The sequence below is a fragment of the Scardinius erythrophthalmus genome (assembly GCF_964197995.2).
Source record: "Scardinius erythrophthalmus genome assembly, chromosome: 1".
Lineage (NCBI taxonomy): Eukaryota > Metazoa > Chordata > Actinopteri > Cypriniformes > Leuciscidae > Scardinius > Scardinius erythrophthalmus.
The window spans coordinates 32,317,870-32,339,248 of NC_138221.1; the positions used below are offsets into that span (position 1 = coordinate 32,317,870).

The 21,379-nt window shown below is 39.0% G+C and overlaps 1 protein-coding gene across 1 annotated transcript in view; it reads right to left on the minus strand.

Moving 5' to 3' along the window:
- Positions 1–21,379, minus strand: part of nfixb (nuclear factor I/Xb) — a 186,091-nt gene that overhangs the window by 81,203 nt on the left and 83,509 nt on the right.

Genomic DNA, 21,379 nt, shown 5'->3' on the forward strand with positions numbered 1-21,379 from the left:
TTCTGTCCATCAATCTATCTATTTTGAAAATCTATCTATTTTTAATAATTCTGCTTGTTACCAAAAAAAAAACATTACTTATTTCTGAACTTAAGACAATAATACATTTTAATTGTAAGCATATTTATGAACAGCTGAATTATCAAATATCATGTCAAGTCAAGTCAAGTCAAGTTTATTTATATAGCGCTTTTCACAACACAGGCTGTATCAAAGCAGCTTCACAGTAATAAATTAGAACAATACATCAATGTTTGTTTCTAGTGGAACGTCTACGTTTGGTAATGCTGATCAATAGTATCGTTGATTGATTAATTAAATTAAATATCCCCAAATATCCCCAACTGAGCAAGCCAAAGGCAATCATCAACTGAAGTTTTACAAAATATATCTTTTAAAAATTGTACATTTTTAAAATATTAAATAACTTAATACATCTGGCCTTTACATTAGCTGTCCCCCATAATTTAATTTCAAAAATACTACTTTGTATAAATAAATCAAAATAAAAATCAATTATTTAAATGTTAAATATGACAACGTAATCTTTTTTTTTTTTAATACTAAAGATTAATTTGATGTCAGCTTAAAAATGACAGGAAAAATTGGTAATGGGGAAAATTAGCATGTACAACTAAATGTCCAACATCTGTTGAAGCATGTCCAATAATGATACTTATAAAATAAAGTCTCTAACATCGATCAATGGCCGTTGTAATATAACATGTATCCTTAAAGTTAAGCACTCAAACAATCTAATCCAATAAGAAAAAGCTCATGTTTCGAAAACAGCTGAACTAGACGCACTAATGAAAAATGTGGCTCAGAAGCATTGCAACTTCAAGTTAGTTTCTGCAATCCTTGTGTGTCTGAAACACTCATGTATACATTCAGATAAGTTTACAAAGGGCAAATATGCGTTCTCTGGTACACACACACGCACACAGACATGTACAGTACAGAGCTATTCAACTGTGAATGGTTTAGTTTCCTTACACCCGACCGCCCACCGACTCCTACACCCTTCCTTTCCGCCCAGTTCAAATCTAAACAAAAGAAACATCTGGTCTCTCTCTCCATTTGGACCTCGATGCCGTACTCCGAGGAACTGAGGTCCACAAAAAGATCTGCTATGACAGATCGCAGTGTGAAGACGCAGCCATTAGAGAGAAAACTCCATCGAGATCTGTTTTTAGCTGGAACAGCTAACAGATAAAAGTAATGTGAAATAAAATTATTATTATTTTTAACATTTTCTTAAGTTCTGGTCTCTAGAAATGTCTCGAGTCCTTCATTCAATATTATACCATTCAAAAGTTTGAGGGCCGTAAGATTTTTGGTTTTAAATTAAATAAGTCTCTTATGTTAATGTCAAGGCTGCATTTATTTGATCAAAAATGGTGAAATATTATTACAATTTAAAATAATTGTGTTCTATGTGAATATATAGTAAAATGTAATTTATTCCTGTGATCAAAGCTGTATTTTCAGCATCATTACTCCAGTCTTCAGTGTCACATGATCCTTCAGAAATCATTCTGATATGAAGATTTGATGCTCAAGAAACATTTTTGATTGTTAACTAACATGCTTCATTTGTGTTGCTTCATATTTTTGTGGAAACTGAGATAAAAAATAAAATAATTCAGGATTCTTTGATGAATAGAAAGTTCAAAGGAACAGCATTTATTTGAATTAGAAATCTTTTGCAACATTATAAATGTCTTTACTGACACTTTGATCAATTTAATGCATTTTTGCTAAATAAAAGCATTAATTTCCTTCAAAAATGTTATTTGTTTCCTTTTACTTTCCCCAAACTTTTGAACAGATGGGATTGTTTCAGGATTTATCATCCACTAGGCTCAAAAAGCCACAAAGTTTCATTCATTTAGCACAAACAGTGTGGTACGGTCTAAGTTAAAGGTCTTGAAATACTAGTATATTAGGGTCATACCTCAGAAAAAACACTAAATACATCCTGGGAATTATGTAAATGATACCGCATTGTATAGTTTTATTTTTCACGGTCGTGAAGGAATGATCCTGACCTGGAAGCTGGCCTAGCCGTACACGCACGCTGAAGTTCCCGTTGGGATGCCGGTTGGAAGTACATCAGATTAAAGTTAGCATCAAACTCAATATATTTAACAGCTTTTTCAAAACCACAGCAAAACCAAGGGAAGTCTTCCACTGATACACTGCTGCAAAAAGCAGGCAACTCCATTCGGCCTTGTGGAATGAATATGACAGAGTGTGTGTCCTGGAATTTGGCTTTCAACCATGTGGAATGATAACACAATGCACAGGACGTGTGGCGGTGTGTGTGTGTGCTGTACGGTCAGCAGGTGGCAGATGACTGAAACTGATCAAACTGCAGGTCACAATGAGGTCAGAATCTCTGCCACACATCTGGAGGAAGACTGCTGTTATTACACGCCATCTTTATACCTTCCCCCTCGCAATCCTTTTCCCCCACTGATATAAAAACATTCCTCATCTCGATCCTGCTCAGGAGAGAGAGAGAGAGAGAGAGACGCTGCTTATTCTCAGGTCCTAAATTGATAGCAAATGTGAAGATGGATCCTCCACGCACTCGCTCTTTTTCTCTCACATGGACACTTCATTATGAGCTCAGGACAGTTCACCTTGACATTTGACCAAAAAACATTTTAATATTATTAGTAATAATAATATAATGTTATATAATACATGTGATTTTAATTTTACTTTTTTATATAAATAAAATATATTTAAAATAAAAATGAATTGGTCTGGCAAAATATTCTGACCACAAAAAAAGAACAATTGCTTAAATGTTTTATATAAATAAAAATATATATAAATGTAAAAATATAAATAATAGTATTTACAATAAAAATGTATAAGTCCAGATGGAAAAAAAGTGTCATATCACTAACCCAAAATTTTTTTTTATTACTTTATATACTCATTATTAAAATAATTTCATCAAAATTTTATCCTTTTTCCTCAGCAAATGTGTTTAACTACACTGTAAAAAATCTAACTTACGTTTTGTATGAAAAAATCAGTTTTTAAAGTTTATTCAACTATTTAACATGAGAAAAGTTGAGATAACTCAAACACGTAAGTTGACAAAACTCAAAAATGTCCTGCAGCTGGTTGCCTTAAACTTTTAAGTTTTCTCAACTTTTTTTTTTTTTACAGTGTACACTTAACTTTTTGCTTCAAAATCAAACACTATTTCTGTTTTTAAAACAGGCCGATGTGCTATTTTGGCTTTTCTACATGAAATCCTGCTTTTGTTGATGCTAAAGGTCAATAACCCTCATTTTATGACCTCACCAGGAAGATCCGCTGACCTTCTGGACATCAGACATGATATGGTCCTGCATCTGTAATACGTGGATCGCTGTGAGCAGGAGCGTCAGTCCCGCGAGGCTGCAGAATCGAGTCTGCCGTGTTTGTGTTGGCGGCCGCGAGGCATTCCTCGTGTCTTTGTGAGCTCTGCAGCTCTGACCTCAGGAGACCCACCGGGCCAAACGAAACCACTTGTCCCGGGTCGGAGATGCTGTGAGACTCCTGCACTGATTGAGAGCTATTCTACTGGGCCCGTTATGATCGGCACATTGATTGATATAACAAAATTAATTATTTCCAGATTGGGCCACAGACATCTTGTACACGTTCAACTGTTAACTAGACAATCCCAAGATCATTATTCAATACTATCCTGACTTCTACCGTTTACAGTTGCACATTAGTGGAGCAAACACTAAAATAATAAAATCAGAGACCTGAGAGACTTTTCTATTGAAACAAGCCCAAACAACTGAGTTGTGGCTTGATGGGAAGTTACTTTAAACTGGTCATGGGGTTTTGCCCAACAAAAATAAAATTAGCAGCTAACAAAGTTAGCTGTGATAACCCCACGCTAATGGCCTGAGACAAGAGCACAATTTTGTGAGGGGCAAACTGTCCTGACTTTCTCTGAATACAGATTTAGGTTCAAAGTCATCCACAACATATTAAAGTCCCCCTATTATGGTTTTTCGAATATTACTTCTCATGGAGTGTGTAATCTAGCTGTTTGTGAACGTAAAAGGTCTACAAAGTTCTAAAGATCAAAGTGCACAGCAAAACAAAGGATCGATTCTGAACTGCCGAAGCGAGGCGTCAGTAATTCCAGTCTCACTTCCTGTTATGTAACAAATCTGCATAACGGCAGCCTATGGTCTTCACTTATTGCTCGTGAACAACGTCTACTTTGACCCTCAAACACTGTAGATGTAGCTGAGACTGGAGTCGTGTTGTCGACATGTCAAGAAGATACTGTTTTCATCACTGCGAATCCAATCTGCAAGCACTTCCAAAAGTTGAGGACTCACGCTGCAATTGATACGGAAAAACCAAGCGGCAATATTCCGGTCTCTCTCTTGAAGCCAACACGGAAGTGACTTAAACTGCAATTCATCGATTGGCTGCTAGAGACAGGCTCCAAAAGAGAGTCAATCACATAAACCCCCCATGTTAATATGCCCAACTTTACAGCAGAATAAAGTGTGTTTATAGCCTGGTGCAAAAAGTGGTTTGGTCTTGGTATAGCTATTTTGCCCTTCATGACAACTGTGAGGGAGGTGGATTTTTTTTATAACTCATCCATTTAAATTATATTAAGCCTTAAAGTTCTGCATAATTAAGGGCGTGGTCACTTGAGTGACAGGTGGATTGCGGCTGCTGTCACTACTAGCCGTTTGTCTGCTGTCTGTTAGCATCACGTCACCTCAGCTAATCCCGCCTCTTTGCCTATTTTCGTTTATCCGGGAGTGACGCACTGCCAAGATGGCGAAGGCTGGCTCCGCCCACTTTGAGCTTCAAAAATGCTCTTCAGAAACCTCAATTGACATTATGTACACTACGTCCATATTTACAGTCTATGGGAAAAACAGACGCCATCGTTAATGTTCATATCACTGAGGATGATCCAGAGCTGAAATTCAGATACGGTAATGGGCGTGATGAAAGAAAGACAGAACAAAAGAAAACAAGCAGGCAAGCAAGACAAAAAGCAAGCAAGCTCTCAGCGGTCCTGAGCAGATAAAGATAGAGGAGGGTGAAGAGGTGAGACACAGGGCTGATCCTGCTGAGAACATTCAGAGCCCAAGGGCTGAGAACTCAAACTGGATTTACCTGCCCGTGTCCTCGTGTGAACCAGCACACTGCCACACCCTCTCCTGCTATCACCAAGTCCACACACAAGACTTGTGCGTTTGCACTGGTAGGGTTGTTGAATTTGTGTAACATTCGTTCAGTCGTTTTTTTTATTTAATATTAAAGCTGCAGTCGGCAAGTCTGGCAGATTGAGGGGACTTAGCCAAAATGTTGAATGTTTACAACTATCATGCCCCTCCCCCACTACCACAGAGCACCCTCCCATCGAGTTTGTGCTCTTCAGTACGCGTGTGCACCAGATATTCTGTGAATGAGCCCGTCTCTTCAGCATCGATCAACACCTTGGACTCGGAGGTAGGCTGCCCTGGCTAATCTATCCATAGATAGCAATAACCGAGGAACTGGAAGCTTGTTAGTCGATTTTCTCTCCGCCATCACGCTTCGTACAATCCAACACACCTGCGAACTTCAGAATTGTGCATATGATATTGTAACGTGTGCGAGGGGCGAGGGGGGATCTGTGGCGTGTGTACGCGGGTAGAAGCGCAGGTTTTTTTCGCGGCTGATTTATGTTGTTCTGTCGGAGCATAGTGTCGGTTTCAGTGAATATGATCAACAAAAATCTTGCCGACTGCAGCTTTAAGAGTAGAAAAATTAGAAAACGGCTCCTATTTGACGAGTCGTTTGAGAATCATTGAAAAACATGGTGATGTGCAAATGTATATTATGAGGAAATTAAACAGTTTTTTGACCTTTGATGCATGTAAACCTGTTGTAGGAGACTGCAAAACAACATTAGGAAACTTTAAAATAGCATAATAGGGGCACTTCAAATCAAAAAACGACTGAACGAATGATACACGGATTTTGCTGAGATCAATTACATTGATCATACAATGCATACAATAAATAAAACATTTGGCGCTTTTCATTTCCTTAAGCGCAGTCAGTCAACACATCCTTTTTTAATTTGATATCATAATGGTTTTATTTTACTCTGAATGTTCTGAGTTTTAGAAAACACACACAGAGTTGATCAAAGCCACAGACCACAAAACACAGTTCGAAAGTCTCTAGCAGAGAATCAGTTTATCAGTCAATGATGGCGAAGGGAAATAACGTACAAATCAAACCCAGACCATGTAAAATCATTTGCAAGCTTAGCGAGTGAAATATCACCCAAAAATGAAACAGTCATTCACAGAAATGTAAAAGCCATCCATCCATCTATCTATCTATCCTCTCTGAAAAAACACAATTGATTCTACTGTTTTTATAGTGTTGGTCAGCAACAGAAATAAATTTCTAGTGTTTAATAAACAAGCGCAAGGATGTAAATCAGGAAAGGAAAACATAGCGGCTGGCAGTGGCGTTCACTTTCCCATGATCAGCTCTTAACGGCATGACGAGAGCCTTAAGACGAAATATACAACACATTAGGCCACGGGGTCACGCGCCATGACATCATCTGAACACAAACACAGCCTGTGTCGGTCGCAGTCACCGCCGAGTACAAAGCCTGAGGCGACACTCGTGTTTCGATGAGAACCTGTGTGTGTGTAACAGCAGAACAGTTTTACTCACATAAAAGTCACTAACATTCTTTCATTTCAACACCCTGGTTGAGAGAGAGAGAGAGAGAGAGAGAGAGAGAGAGAGAGAGAGAGAGAGCGAAAGAGAGAGAGTGAGTGAGTGGAGTCGGAGTCGGACAGTGAAAGTGCTTGTAAAAAAGAATAATGAGTGGTCTCTGTACCACCCTTTGACCACATGAAAGCTGTACTAATGACAGGGCTTGGAGGAGCACAAGTGTGTGTTTCTGCCTGCATGCATCTGTGTGTGTGTGTGTGTGTGTGTGTGTTTGTGTGTGTGTGTGTGTGTGTGTGTGTGTGTGTGTGTGTGTGTGTGTGTGTGTGTGTGTGTGTGTGTGTGTGTGTGTGTGTGTGTGTGTGTGTGTGTGTGTGTTAAATGCAGTCCGAAAGTATCATGTCTAGATGTGTCAATGCGTCAAAGGTCAGAAACATACTCTATGCAAGAACAAAACACATAGACACTTGTAGTCACGCAGCTCGTTGTACATGCATAAAGTCACCATGAAATCCAAATGGAATAGTGCATGATTTCTTTTAAATTATATATATATGTGCATATCATTATTTTTGTTAATTCATGTGCCCTCATACTCTATAACCAAAATAACTTCCCCTCCCTCTAACATCTCTTCTCTTTTCTGATGATGTGTTTACTGGTGTGAGGGCGGGGCAACCTGTCACTCAAATGAGATCCACCAATAGCAAACCACAACCATCCAATCAATTCCACTTAAACAAAATCAAGTCCCGCCCTCAATTTTCCTGTTCGAGAAGCCGTTTCACTTGGATATACATCACAATAGGGAAAAAAGACAAAAAAAATCTTCTTTTGTGCTCTGCAGAAGACAGATGAGTAAATGATGACAGAATTTTCATTTTTGGGTGAACTTTCCCTTTAAAGTGTGTGTAGAAGATACTCTTTCTTAAAGAGAACACACTAGTCTACGAACAGATGTCTTCCTGAAAAAATGTCACCATGGCCATGGCCACATCCGCTGCAGCTGACCTCTAAATGCGTATATGCACATCTGTGTGTGTGTGTGTGTGTGTGTGTGTGTGTGTGTGTGTGTGTGTGTGTGTGTGTGTGTATTTAAGAGCATTCAAATACAGCCTGGGTGGAGACGGCCAAGTCAAGCAGAGGAGAAACCCTAAAGAGAGTGAATTTCAAACGAAAGTGTGCGTTTAATCTGGCCTGCTCAAGGTGAGATTCAGCAGCTTTGTCTCGATATGATGAACTGCATGTGTAGGACACGAGTGTTTACTGAGCAAACCACAGAGAGCAGGAGAGTACAGGAGCGAAATCCTGCTCTCTCTCACAAACACCTTGTGAAAGAACGCAACCACAAAGAGCCTCTGTGTTGCCGAGCGTTTCGAGCGGAGGTCTAACCAGGACAACTCCTCAGAGAGAGCTGAAAATGAGCGGAAAGAGAGGGAGAGCGCGCGAGCGAGCGAACGAGGGAGAAAAAGAGAGGCAAAGTGGGAGAAATGCACTGGTAAATGTGAGAAAGAGAGAGCAAACGAGGTTCGGAAACCGTAACAGTGATTCGATAACCGGAAAAACGCGTAATTTGAGACTGTTTGTGTTGCATTTGCTTATCAAATTACATTAAAGGAGGGAAAAGAGACAGAGACGCAGACTTTGCTTGAGTTACTTTGGTTTTGTGTGTCACCTGTGGGTAAATTAGAGGTTTCCCCCCCTCAAAAATGAATGCAAGTAGACCACAACGCGAGCGACTGAACAAAAGCTTCTTTATTTTCTCAAACTGTAACTGTGAGAACATTTCTGCAACATTAAACTGTGTCCTATCACAAGTCAGCATCAACCATGATGTCACAGCTTATATAAAGGCAAATTCTGTGGCTGCGTTGGCTAAATAATCACAGACCAGCAGCAGTGCGAGGCGCTTCACAGCTGCTTTTAGGACGACAGAGAAATCTGACCACAATAAGAATCGGCAATGAGCTCGACGTTCACATGACTGATGCCTAAATTCACTTGTAGCATATGAACTATTCATTCTAGGTTTTAGTGTGTTTTGATGTCAACATAAGCAAGTTATATTGACATTTAACACATTAAAAAGTTAAATAAATAGTTTGTATGCAGCAGATTTAGACATCACATTATAAATGTGCAGAATGAAATATGGATCAGCTGACATGATGAGAAAGAAAAGATTATGGAAACATTTCCACCTCACAGTAAAACATTAAAAATTATAATTGTGAGTAAAATGTAAAATAAGAAATTTGTGACAAAGCCACACTTTACGATATAAAGATGCAATATCAAGATAAATAGATGTAAAGTCGCAATTGCAAGATATAAACCTTTTTATTTTATCTTCGCATCTACAGTTTAAAATAAGCAAAACAATTGTATATCAATAAAGACCGATACTAAATTTATATATTCAAATATTTCTTCTACAATGTACAAAAGTTTGGGGTTAGTAGGATTTTTTTTTTTAGAAATGTTTATGAAAGTCTTAGACAGCATTTAATTGATTAAAAAAATAATATAATCTTGTAAAATATTATTAGAATTTACACTATCTTTCTATTCTAATATTTAAAACGTATTTTATTCCTGTGATCAAAGCTGAATTTTCTTCAGTGAATGAGTGAACTCAGTGAACTAGTCTTTTCTTCAGTGAACCCAGTGACTGATGTGTCACATGATCCTTCAGAAATCATTCTAATATGATGATTTGATTCTCAAGAAACATTTCTGAATAAGTTGAAAACAGTTGTGCTGCTTCATATTTCTGATGAAACTATGATATATTTTTTCATGATTCTTTGAAGAATAGAAAGTTCAAAAGAACAGCATTTATTTGAAATTATTTTTTACTGACCCTACAATTCTGAACATTCATATTAAATTGAGTACCAATCATGATTCCATATTAATAAAAAATTTTAATTTTAGGAACTACCTAGTAACCATCCACAAGCAAATAATTGTTTTCTGCACAAAACAAAAAAGGTAATGCAAAGTCACATTCAAAGAAAAACAGTAACTAATGAAATGATCAAAACCTTTGGGTTTTCTTAATGGCTAAAACCACAGATTAAAATCTAACCACAAAAGTAGGCCAGAAAGAAATCTACTCTTTTCTCTCTCTCTCTCTCTGTGTGTGTGTGTGTGTGTGTGTGTGTGTGTGTGTGTGTGTGTGTGTGTGTGTGTGTGTGTGTGTGTGTGTGTGTGTGTGTGTGTGTGTGTGTGTGTGTGTGTGTGTGTGTGTGTGTGTGCAACAGAATAAACAGCCTCACTTTATATCCCTAAATCTTCAATGACTTATTCTGCAAGGCTTGATTCAGTATAACATTTAACGCTGAACAGACCTTGCTATAAAAAAAGACTCTTGTAAGATTATATATGATGTATACAGCATGGCCATTCCCAGAGCGTTACAACAACAGCAGATCATTTCACTAAAATAACACATCAGGCAGCCAAAAGTGTCATTTGTTTCATTGATTTATTTACAGCTATTGGCAGTACCGCGCTCTATAATCTTGATGGGTATCTTATCTGATATAAAAGAAGCTCTAACAGAAAGTTCTGGAAAATCATTTCTGTAGAATTGAGTCAATCATGCTAACGGCTGCATACCTCACAAACACGTCATCAGATTTTGCTCCTCCGCCCCCAACAAGTTACTGTAGATGAACTGTGAGCTTCATCTGAGTCGTTATATAATGGAAAGCATCATTATCAATAAAAAATACACTGATATTCAAAGAAATTAACATAACTCTCATTTTTGGACAGACCGATAGAACGACTGGATGGATAGAAGAACAAATGGATGCCGTCCATCCGTCCATCATTCCATCCATCCGTCCATCGTTCCATCCATCTGTCCATCCATTGTTCCATCCATCCATCCATCCATCCAGTCGTTCGTTCCTTCCGTCCGTCCGTCCGTCCGTCCATCCATCCATCCATCCATTGTTCCATCCATCCATCCATCCATCCATCCAGTTGTTCGTTCGTTCCTTCCGTCCGTCCGTCCGTCCGTCCGTCCGTCCGTCCGTCCGTCCGTCCATCCATCTGTCCATCCATCGTTCCGTCCGTCCGTCCGTCCGTCCGTCCATCCATCCATCCATCTGTCCATCCATCGTTCCATCCATCCAGTTGTTCGTTCGTTCCGTCCGTCCGTCCGTCCGTCCGTCCATCCATCCATCCATCTGTCCATCCATCGTTCCATCAGTCATTCGTTCCTTCTGTCCGTCCATCCATCCATCCATCCATCCATCCATCGTTCCATCCATCCATCCATCCATCCAGTCGTTCGTTCCTTCTGTCCATCCATCCATCCATCCATCCATCCATCCATCCATCCAGTCATTCGTTCCTTCCGTCCATCCATCCATCCATCTGTCCATTGTTCCATCCATCCATCCATCCATCCATCCAGTCATTTGTTCCTTCCGTCCGTCCATCCATCCATTGTTCCATCCATCCATCCATCCATCCAGTCATTCGTTTCTTCCGTCCGTCTGTTCATCCATCCATCCATCCATCGTTCCATCAATCCATCCATTGGATGGACAGAAGGAATGACTGGATGGACGGATGGATGGAACGACTGGATGGAGTTTATAGGCCTTATGAACAGATCAATAGATAGAACTATATAATGAAAGATAGAACAACAGACAGGTAATGGACAGATGGACAGAAAGACAGATAGACAGATCCAATTGAGGCAAATCTTGTTTCTTTTTTTTGCCTAATACGATCTGCAACCAATGGTAGTAAGGTCAAACTTGCTGGTTTTGCTAGGATGTGATGTAAACAAAATGCTTTTGGGAAAAAATAAATAATATTATAAAGTCAAGCTCTTATATATGCCCTTGTTTCAAAAGGAGGTGCTTCAACACAGAAAAAAATAAACTATTTTATATACATAGCAGCACTCTTGGAATGCTGCTTGGTCAATTAAGTTAGAGAAACGTAACTAATTGTTGTAAACTTATTTTCTTTATAAGCATACGATTTCTTCTAAAATCTGACATTAAGCCTGTATGTAGTGTCTGAAGACAGCGGTGACAGATAAGCAGAAGGAGCTGTGGATTCAGATCCAGCCCGTCAGAAGCACTTGCACAACCACAATCAGAGTCGACAGGCCTGGACCGACAGCCAGGAAAGCCCCCGGTCTGAGGCCCGTCCTGGAGGTTCAGGGTCCCATCTGTGTTTGTGGAACACACAGACCCCCAGCATCAGGTGTGAAGAGGGGTTCAGCTGCTCTGGGACGTGTGTGTGTGGGATCTGTGATGGTTATGCCCATATGTGATATCTGCAGATGTTGTTTGTTGTGGCCTAGTCTCGCACTCTGACGCACATGTGCACATACAGTATACAGACACACACACACTCACAGGCACCAACACGTTTTCTTGTATCTCTGGTTCAAGGAGTCACAGGGGATGATGTCGAATGAAGAGAAAAACAGATGAGAGGAGGAAAACAGAATGATAAAATGAAAGGAAACGTGCTTGCAAGGGAACACGTGTAGCTGCTTCACAATCTCAGGAGGACACGCTTTAGGAGAACAAGGAACATCACGCACAACAGTCAAAGTGATTTTTCATTGAAATTAAAATATTTTCATTCATCTATATGTGGGTCATGTTAAAAGAATTTTCAAGTACAAGCTCCCTAGAAAATAATTTAACAATCAAAAATTGCATTTAAAAATGCATGAACTAGAGACAAACAACCACCTGTATCCGATTAGCGTATATAAAGAAGTTCATCAACAAGATAATAACGAAACAGCTATAAATAAAACATACTGTTGATGAAAATATGGTAAGATTTTAATGCACTATTAAGAAAAAATCTTGAAACAAAATGATTATCTCAAAAAGTCATAGTCAATAATGTGACTGAAGCACTTTGCTAGTGGGTTAATTAACCCAAATGCATGTTATTCATGAGATTAAATCACATACACGCAACATAACTTCCATCTGCACAAAATTACATCAATGCACAACTAAACGTACATGCTAGTCAAGTCATGCCTGAAACATGTCTTTTTACTGGATTTTTTTTTCTATTTTTTGCGGCCCAAAATGACTGAATTAACTAAAGTCCTGTGATATTTGCAGCATGTTAGTGCTGTTTTGTACTGAAAACCCACCAATAACCAGTAGGCCTATTAGTGACCGTAAGAGTAGCTTACTTACAACTACCTGTCATTTTTTTTGTGCATAAATAAATACAGAAATCGAATGTGGTTCTGCTTTCCCACCTCAGGTTTTTTCCAGAAAAAAATTAAGGAATAAGACAAAAGTGCAAGCTGCTGCAAATATGGCAGTGAATGGTTGAATCTGTATTCAACAGTCCTGCTAAAACTAAAACAATGGCAACTACAGTAGGAACTATGAAATGACGTAAGCCTGCCGTCATTTAAGCGTGACATTCAACAATGTCAGCAACTGGAGGATATACAGTAGGATGCTGTGATCATGGCTGTGTTTTTGTTGAGTGTCGTGGGTTTCGTGATAATGACGATGGAATGTAGACGTATAATTTATGTGATTGTAAAAGCAAAAAGGACGAATTCTCCTACGACAACTCACAGTGCTACATATCATCAAAGCTGAGAAAAGAACAACAGCAATGGCAATGGAGGACGAAAATTTCCGGCTTTCAGTGTTTTCACTGGGGGCGCTATTACACATCTTCTGATCAAAAAACAGGGGAAGAAGAAGCAGAAACAAGCGATATCCTAGGGCGTCATATACTGACGCTTTTGACATTTCGTCAACATCGAACGCACATGGCACCCTTTAGCGTCAATATGACACGCACAGAGCTTTGTTCGGTTATGGGTAGGTTTAGGTCTGGGGTAGGGGTAGGGTTAGGGTTAGACCGCTAGGAGGCGCCTTCTGGCCCATATCTATCTGCATCTCATATTGACGCTAAAGGGTGCCATGTGCGTTCGATGTCGACGAAATGTCAAAAGCGTCAGTATATGACGCCTTGGGATGAGAACAGGCTGTGTAATCATATATAAAATAACGCGATCATCAACATTAAACAGCATTTAAATCAAAACTGCCTAACGTTAATGAATGAAATGTCGACCCGGGACGAGCTACAGGACTGTGCAAGCATTAGGGGTGTTGATGGACTAGATCAACTCCATCTATGTTTTGATCATCTTTCTGAATCCCATCTGGACATAGTCTTTGAAAAAAACTTGTTTTTCTCAGCTTTTGCTCAAAATGCTGCTTTTTTATGAAACTTACCCACATTCAAATGTTGACATCACATCACTGGTAGTTCATATTGGGCTAGATTAGACCCTACTCTGAAGTAAGAGATGATTTAGTCCTCCCAACAGGCTTTCCTATGCCTAAAATTCTCTGTTCCTGCGGTGAGAACACAGCGAAAAACAGATGTTTATGCCAATAGTTATAGGAACTATGAAAATGTTCCTCCGGTGCGAAAGCTTGAGAGAAACCTCTTTTGGAAGCTTTATTTTTAAGAGTATATCATCAGATTTGAGCATTTTTTTTGTTTTCATTATTCTTATTTTTTTTAGGTACTTTCTTAGTGTGCTTTTTTTAAAAGAGAGAGCAGCGTGAACATTCTGCCCAACATCTCATTTTGTGTTTCACGGAAGAAAGAAAATAATATGCGGCGATTTGGGTGAATAATTCCTTTAATGTACCTTATGATGTATTTAAAATCTCCTCCCGAGAGAGAGAGAGAGAGAGAGAGAGAGACAGAGAGAGAGTGAATGGGGCATTATCATCAGAGAAGGTAAGGTTCAGAGGTTCAGGACTGCACTGTAATTAAAGCGGCTCTATAAAATTAGACTAAATGAGAGCAAGAGACTACAATAAATCTGCTCTAATCACTGCACCTGCACTGGCCGTCCTCTGTGTGTGTGCGTGTGTGTGTGTGTGTGTGTGTGTGTGTGTGTGTGTGTGTGTGTGTGTGAGAGAGAGAGAGAGAGAGAGAGAGAGAGAGAGAGAGAGAGAGAGAGAGAGAGAGGGAGGCAAAGACTGGAACGCCAAGAAGTATCAGGATAAACAGGGGTCTGTACAGGTTGTGAATGATGCAAGGGATTATGGGACAGAGGCATTCCCAATGGAAAAATACCACAACACAAACACAAAGTTTAGTACTTGGTGTTCTGAGTTACTTCAAATCACTTAACCTCTAAGTAACAGTACTAGTGATGCTTGACTCGGTAAACACCACTAACCAGCACTGGCTCTTTACTTGCATATATTTTAGCGCTCCCTCAGCAAAGTTAATTACATGCACAATGAATTCAAATTTGGAGGAAAATGATTTTATTAGTTACATGAATACCTCATAAATCCGACGGAATAAAGCTGCCTTTGTGTGTGTTGACAAAAGCCTCTGCATCAAAGCCCGGACTAATAGGTCATAACATGATAAGTGGAACAGGAAGAGAAATTCACAGCCGCTCTCTCTGTCTTTCGCTCTCTCTCTCTGCTCAGCTGTGGAGAGACGTGGCCGCTTAATTTATTTATTCCATTCCCATTAATTAGAACGTTTGCACTGACAAAACAGGCAAAAGGAGGCATTAGCACCTAGTTTACACTCCGCGCCCCTGAGCTGCCCTGATGCGTTTTTTTCTCTCTCGCTCGCGTGCACTCACACACACACACACACACGCACACACACACACACACACACACACACACAGAAGCATGTGCTTTCACACAGATGAAAACCTGCTCACGCACTGACTCCAAGCAAACATCCATGCATTAGCATTCACTCTTCACATACAGCGCCACGCAGCCCTGAAGCATTGTGAGAAGTTTCTGAAACATTTACAAATTTGTTCAGTTGTGGATGTTACTACAATAAAAATGTGGTAACCTTAACCACCAGTCATAAAATCTGACTGACTAAAAAAATTTGGAAATTTATATATATACAGTTTTTGAAAGTAGTAACTTATTCTCACAAAGGCTGCATTTATATGATCAAAAATACAGTAAAAACTGTAATATTGTGAAATATTCTAATATTACAAATACAATTTATAATAACTATGCAAATCTATTTTAAAATGTACTTTATTCCTGTGATCAAAGTTTTCAGTGTCACATGATCCTTCAGAAATCATTCTAATATGATGATTTGATGATCAATAAACATTTATTATTAGTATCAATGTTATAAAAAACTAACATTTAAAAGTTTGGTTTCAGTAGTTTTTTTTTATTTTAATTTTTTATTTTTACTTGTATATAAAATGGTACTGAACCATGGTACTTTTTCAAATATACCAAGGTAATTTTCTGTTAGTATTCATCAGAAAATAACTATAAATAAATTAAGTTACTTTATTATTATGGCACTATGTTGTGACAAATGCAAGTCTGTTGAAAAGAACAACAACAACATGGTAGTACCACGGTACTTTTTGTTAATTTACTATGGTAAATGCTGGTAAGGAAAGTAAATGTACTGTTCACAATGCTACAACCATGTTCAAAAACACCATGGTAGTACCAAATTTATGTTAGAGTAAAAAGTACCATGGTACACTTGGACAGAAGTTCTAAATAAAAAAATAAAAAATATCATGGTACTTTTTTGTTAGTGTAATACATTTTTTGTAATGGGATAAACAAACTTATGTGTACAATATTTACTCTATCACCATGGTACCATGAAAAAAAAACATGGTAGTCCAATACAATTGTTGTTTTTGTTAGTACGTCATAGAAATCTTTGTAAGAGAAATACAAATCAGCAAGTCATAAATTTGCTGTATTATAATGGTACGATGTTGTCATGCATTGGTAAAAGTGACTAAATATATATATACAAAAAACATGGTACTACCAATGTAAGGTACTTTTTTGCTAGTTTAACTTAATAACATAAGGTAAAAACAAACCAGAGGGACAAATATTTACTATATCACCATGGTATGTAAAAATAAAACATGGTGGTTGTATTCGTATAAAATGGTAATTTTGTAAGGGGAAATACAAATCAGTATTACTATGGTAAAACACACACACACACACACACACTAAATTTCTCTAAGGGCAAAGCTGCGGCACTAAAAATTCGTATCATAGCATTATCATCTGATACCATCACTGTATAGTTCATATTTCTGCCACAGTACCATTCGATATAGCATGGTAAATTTCTGCATATCAGCAGATTTACTGCATTACCGTGCTGGATTTTTTTTTCTTTTCATAAGGGCAGTTTGTGTGCTTCTACTGTTGCGGTGAAGAAACGGCCCCGTGGACACGACCAAACGGCGGTCTGGTTAGCGCGGCGCGGGCTTCATCCCTCTCTCTCTCTGTCCGTCTCGGCGGTGAACAAAAGGCGGATTCTGAGAGCGGCAGGAGGACCCCTGAGGAGAAGAAAGACCCTGCACTCCAGCGCTGTGCTGAATGAGGTCTTTTCACCAGAGTCCTGTGCTGTTTACTCTACTTCAATAATAGCCCTCATTTTCCAATCATTATTCGCTCAGTCTGACTGCCGCTATTAGCCTGTCCGCCGTGTCACTCATAGCACGCCGTACACACCCATATATAAACAACGCCAGTGCGCAAATACACGGCATTCCTATAAGGGCTTATGTCAAACTCTGTGACTCTCATCTGGTAAAACCCGCTTGTCAAAAGTGTCATGCACTCATGCCAGCTTCAGCCGGTTCCACTGACACACTTTAGAAGTTTAAACACACTTTAATTCGGCTGGCGACAGTTTGACCGTTCGGGGTGACGCGTGAAGGGTTATTTGGGTGTAAAAATACATGTACTTAAACACGATTAGCCGGATGATCTATCGAACCAGTCTTTTTTTTCACGTCTAACATCCCAGACAGACGCCCGGCAGCCAAAGTCAGCGCTGCCAAACTCTCCATTTTGATTTGGAACACGGCTATCGCAGCGTATGGGATCGTTCGCCGCGGCCAATTCCTGAATCATTAAAAAAAAAGAAAAAGAGAAATGCTTCAAAACAAGAGCCCTGAAATAAATGCGAAAGAAAGCCGTATTTCTACACGGAATTGCGTAGAGGCTTGTTTTTCCCGTCGGCGTCGTGACGGAGGTGTTGAGATGGCGAGAGGGGAAAAGCAGAGGATAGGGCCTGAAAAAGCGGGTTAAATGGAAGGAGAGGCTGGGAAAGAGAGAGGGATGTTGGCAGAGCGTGTGGCGTGATTTGAAAAGCTGAGATCCGTGCGGCAGTGCCAAACACACACACCAGCCGAAGTTCCCTTCGCAGACCGGCTTTTGTTTCCATCTTGGCATTTTACACCGTCTTTATTCTCTGCCCGCTGTTCTATTCTCCGTTTTAACAAATGCTACAATGCAAATAGTTATATTAACAATAATTAATGGTTGATAAGGAGGAGGATTCATTTTGGTGTAGTTATTGTTGAAATTATTTCTTTTAAACTGCCAGAGAATATTCAAATCTCTGGTTAACAGTGATTTTTGTTCCTCGTGTTTGCTTGTATGTTTGTGTGTCTAGTATATGGTTTTAAATCTTTGCAAGATTTATTGGCCCGTTTCATCCAAACGAAAGGCCGTAAAGAAAAGCAGTGCGAGCCAAAGTCAATCCTTCTCCTCCTCCGACATTTCTCCCATTTTCCATTTCAGCTGCGCCGTTTGTTCTCATCTATAGATTTCTTCTGAATTCTGCTGTTTTTGACTTTCTCTCCTGGTGATGAGATCACGAGTGTTAAAACAGAGGAAAAACAACTCAACTACAACACACACACGTTGGGTTTTCATGTTTTATGTAGCTTTTTTTTCTATTAGACAATGATTTTTATACTGTACATTCTATCCCCTACCCCTTCTGCATTTTTATGCTTTCAAAACAATAGCATTTTGCATGATATATGTTATGATATATGACCAAAAAAGATAATAAAAAAAAAAAATGGTTTTACTATCCATGTGGGACAAAATGTAGGGAACATAGAGAATACCTGAACCACAAACGCACACACTACATTTCTCATGCTTTTTTCCATCCTATTTCCATCAAATTAATAAATAAATGTATATCATCTGATATGCTGTGTTTTCCACACACATAATTGCTGAGTCAACTATTGTAAAAATCTTTAAAGAAATTAGTATTTGTATATTTTACCTACACACAAAAATAAAGCAAAGATAATTATATGATATGCAAAAAAAGTATTTAAAAAAAACGTATTACAAATACACCAATAAAAAACTCTAGAATGTAATTTAAATGATGTTTCATGCCTTTTTGCTTTCTATTTTATTATAACGAATTTAAAAATGTATAAATTTGCTGACAAAATGGAAGATTTGAAAAAATCATTAGACTCATGAATACATTTATTCAAAAAACATTAAAAATAGTATTAACAAATAAAAAATATTTTATGAACCCTAATATTAAAAGTTTTTAAATGTTTAGAATAAAAATGTAATTATGAAAATTACAATAATGTTTTTTCCTGCCAGCACTAAAGTAAATATTTTAGCATTTTCTCCATTTTCTAGTATCCAAACAAATTAGTTATAACATACAGATTTAGCAAAATCCAAATGGAATATTTTTCCAGCACCTGTAATTAAACAAACTCTCTCTCACAAACACAATAAACACAGGAAAACCAGCTTCCTGAATGTGACCCAACTAACTCAATCACATTGCTAAAAAGACTCCAGGTCCAAATGAAATGTAAAGGTGAGTAAAGTGTCATGTCAGTGGTCAGTGCGGGTGACTGTCTGCTGTCGGTCTGGCTTACGGGCCTCAAAGCCTGGGGCAGCGGGAATCTGTTCCACAACACCTTCTTTACCAGCCAAGAAGAAACACGGCTGCCCAAAGGTCTGACGGCAACCAATCTTACTGGAGAGATGCCCAAACCGTCGCAAAAAAACTGATAAATGTAAATATTAATTTAAACAGTCAGCAGACTCTTTATTTTTAAGCTCCCGCTAGAATCGCAACACCTCTCTGATATCTCTAACACTTCTGAAAGCTGTGGAAACGATCCTGAATGGATGATTCGCTGTGAAACAAGCGATTTAACGCTTGACCGCACTTTAAGAGCCTATTGTCATTCGACTATATACATCCATTTCCTTTTCTGAAAGGAAAAGGCCAGCATTAGTTCCCCTCCTTTCAGCGTGTACGGCTCTCTCTCTCGTCTTTACAACCCAGATCTGTACAGCCGCCGTCTGACTCCAGAACTTGGCTTGTCTGAGCTGGACACAGCTCGATTAGAGATGAGAGCAGGCACATGTTTTTATCATGACTGCGCGATAATGGGAGCCGCATGACGTGGTGAGCTCCAGCGATGACTAACCCGAGAGAAAGCATCCATCATTCTGACAAACGCAAGAAAAACACAATTTTTTTTTTTTTTTTTTTTTGGGAGCGGCGCGAGACGGTCGATCTGAGATGCTCGTCAACAACTCCCATTAATCATCATCGTTAATACAGCCGGCGCACGACCAGAAGACTGAGCGTAATTACGCCATCGTGCTCCTAGGTATTTAACCAGCGCGTTTCTGCAAAGTTTAACGTCATTAAATCGCTCCCGAAGGGCGATACGACACGCATCTCCTCAATAAACCACCAAACGGCCGCTTGTCCGGCATGTGCTGGTGAAACAGAACCTGAAGTGTAAATGATACACAAATCGTGCTTTATAACACCTGACCTACAGCGCGCAAACATCACAGTACGTGTTGTTGTTCGAATGCCGGGGCCGAAATGTAAACGCTGATTTTTAGAGACAGCAAAAGCAGAAGTGATCTAAACCAGGCCTGGTTTTTTGGCAGGCGCTCCCACAGCTTGCTCTAGCCGTTTTAAACTGCAGTCGAAAAATACACGCAAGTGTTTGCTTTGAGTGTAATCTTTAGAAAATACAGACTTCGTGAAACAAGGTCTGTCTGCGTTTAAGGAGAGTGAAAAACGGGGCAGTTATGTTGCATCAGTGTGGATGTGGCAAAGCGGATGTGGCCGGAACAATGAGCCATCGGGCCGTTTTAATAGCGTCCGGATTAAGGCAGGAGATTGGGCCGGGTCAGCAGGAGATAATCTGAGTCCTGGCATTCCGTTAAACAGGAAAAGAACGGCATGGTGAACCGGCTAACTGACGCTCAGTTCCACGCGGTGCAAAAGGGAAACTCGGCATGAGCAACAAAATCTCTCTCAGCGCCCCTGCCAACAAACAGAATTATGGCTCTGTGTCACAACAAAGGAGAAAAACCATCGTCAAATGTTGCCTGTTCATATATTGCCTGTTCTGAGTGCACAGATAATAGCTAAACGTCTGAGCTGCAGATAGCAAATAGCTGCAGATATAATATTGTGCTGTTTGCGAGTGTCTATTTCTGTTTTTTTCCCAGGAACTGCCACCAATATGGTGACCAACATATAGTGCATCTGACAAATAAATACTTGCAAATGCAACAAAACCATAACCACAACCCTAACCCTAATCAAATACATAACTACATAAATAAATAAATAGATAAATAAATGCATTTAAATATAAAAATAAATACATTAGTAAATAATTAAATAATTTACATAAAAACTAAATGAACAAAATGCATAAAATTAAACACTAATTGTGTTATTAGTCTTGGTCATTATA